The 2,650-nt window shown below is 39.3% G+C and overlaps 1 pseudogene; it reads right to left on the bottom strand.

Annotated features, from left to right (window-relative positions):
- Positions 1–1,058: 1,058 nt before the first annotated feature.
- LOC118906099 lies at positions 1,059–2,051 on the bottom strand (annotated as a pseudogene).
- Positions 2,052–2,650: the final 599 nt, after the last annotated feature.

Here is a 2,650-nt window from a genome sequence, read left to right as displayed (position 1 = left end):
TTAAGCTCACAAAGCTAGGAAAAAACAATAGTGAATTTAGTATTTGTCTTAAGGAGAGTTACATTTCAATGGGATGACATGTATATACATATATTTTTCTATCCAACATGCAGCAAATTTATAAGGTGCTCTTTTCTGTTGCTGTAGCTGTTATGCTTACTTTGACTTAGCACATAATAGATGCTCAATACATTCCTTTTTTTTTAACATCTTTATTGGAGTATAATTGCTTTACAATGGTGTGTTAGCTTCTGCTTTATAACAAAGTGAATCAGCTATACATACACATATATCACCATATCTCCTCCCTCTTGCATCTCCCTCCCACCATCCCTATCCCACCCCTCTAGGTGGTCGCAAAGCACCAAGCTGATCTCCCTGTGCTATGAGGCTGCTTCCACTAGTTATCTACTTTACGTTTGGTAGTGTATATATGTCCATGCCACTCTCTCACTTCGTCCCAGCTTACCCTTCCCCCTCCCCGTGTCCTCAAGTCCGTTCTCTATGTCTACGTCTTTATTCCTGTCCTGCCCCTAGGTTCTTCAGAACCATTTTTTTTTTTATTTAGATTCCATATATATGTGTTAGCATACGGTATTTATTTTTCTCTTTCCTTTTTTTTTTTTTCATCTTTGAATTCCTATGGGGTTCATCATTTCTTTATCAGTTAACATTCTCATTGACAAAACCCAATTTATATTAACTATAGTTATATATAACATATCAAGGGAGTACATGGGAAAATCAGAACACAAGACTTCATCAGCTAAATAAAGTTCAGCTCAGTTTGCTGTTATGGGGACAACAAGATAACAAATACACTGAAGCATAAACAAAATATTACACTCAGAATAACAGCATTCCAGAAGAAAACAGAAGCTGAAGATACATAAAGGTCTTTAATTTATAATATGTATAATTATATAATTTATTAAAATCAACATGATTCATGTACAAAATATTAACATGGCAGTCATAAAGTTTGTGAAGCACTTCAAATACTGAAATGTTAAAACAGTAAAACTACACTAAGCAACTTTTGCATCAAGGGATCTAATCTAGCTCACTAGTTCAGGTTGAACATTCACTATCCGTAGTATTTCTTCAGGCATGCAAAAAACAAGGCTAACAGGTTTAATCTGTTCTTCTCCCAAAAGTGACAATCCAGCAATTCCAAATAGAGTATGAAAAGGATCTACCATATCTCCTGGCCTGTCCGCAAATCCTCCCGTTTCTTCATCTTGACATGCTAAAATGAAACTGCGCAGTTTCTCTCTGTCAATCCAATGAAGCCTTCCAATTATCTTTAGGGAAGCCAACACCCACCAAGAATAGCATACATCTGGTAACTTCTCTGGCCTTCCATTGAGTCCACCTGATGGAAGCTGTCGTTCACAAAGCCACCAACCGAGCAAATCAGAATTTACTCGATGCAACTGACTAGTAATAGCCAGGAATCCTGTGCAACAATAGATCTGCCCAGCATGGGATTCAGAACCTGGCCTGTAACCAAATCCACCATCAAAGTTCATACATGATAAAACAAATTCGATTGCCTTTTCCACATTAATAGCATCCAGCTTCCCCAACAGAGCCAAAGTTGCCACCACACAAAAAGAGAATCTTGTATCTATTTCTCCCCAAGTATCTTCAGCAAAAGAACCATCTTCTTTCTGTAGACTCTGAACATATTCTACAACTTTATTTACATCAATAACATTAATACTATCATAGTAAGAATCTGGACAGCACTAAGAGTGTACAGAAGATGAGGATCATGTCCAATACTAGCACGTATTCCACCACACTCGTGTTGACAAGACTTAATAAATGTCAGCATTTCTTCTCTATTCATGCAATGTAGCTGTCCCATGAGACCCATTACAGTCAGACCCCAATAGATGCCACTCATTCTCAAATATTCAGACATACAGTATTCGTATTCATCTTTCTTTGATCCATAGGATGCTATATAATCTGCATGCTTCTCCACTAATAGGGTGTCGGGTGCATCTGACTTGATAATAACATCCTTCTGCGGTGTGCCCATGTCTGAGAGTGAAAAGAGCTATTTTTCTCTTTCTGACTTAATTCATTCTGTATGACAGTCTCTAGGTCCATCCACCTCACTACAAATAATTCAATTTCGTTTCTTTTTATGGCTGAGTAATATTCCGTTGTATATATGTGCCACATGTTCTTTATCCATTCATCTGTTGATGGACACTTAGGTTGGTTCCATGTCCTGGCTATTGTAAATAGAGCCGCAATGAACATTTTGGTACATGACTCTTTTTGAATTATGGTTTTCTCAGGGTATATGCCCAGTAGTGGGATTGCTGGGTCCTATGGTAGTTCTATTTTTAGTTTTTTTTTTTGTTTTTTTTTTTAAAATTTATTCATTTATGGCTGTGTTGGGTCTTCGTTTCTGTGCGAGGGCTTTCTCTAGTTGTGGCAAGTGGGGTCCACTCCTCATCGCGGTGCGCGGGCCTCTCACTATCGTGGCCTCTCTTGTTGCGGAGCACAGGCTCCAGACGCGCAGGCTCAGTAATTGTGGCTCACGGGCCCAGCCGCTCTGCGGCATGTGGGATCTTCCCAGACCAGGGCTCGAACCCGTGTCCCCTGCACTGGCAGGCAGACTCTCAACCAC

Source organism: Balaenoptera musculus, chromosome 13, assembly GCF_009873245.2.
Source record: "Balaenoptera musculus isolate JJ_BM4_2016_0621 chromosome 13, mBalMus1.pri.v3, whole genome shotgun sequence".
In the NCBI taxonomy this organism is placed as follows: domain Eukaryota; kingdom Metazoa; phylum Chordata; class Mammalia; order Artiodactyla; family Balaenopteridae; genus Balaenoptera; species Balaenoptera musculus.
Note: the sequence above shows the minus strand (reverse complement) of the source record. Positions and strands in the feature narration are given on the sequence as shown.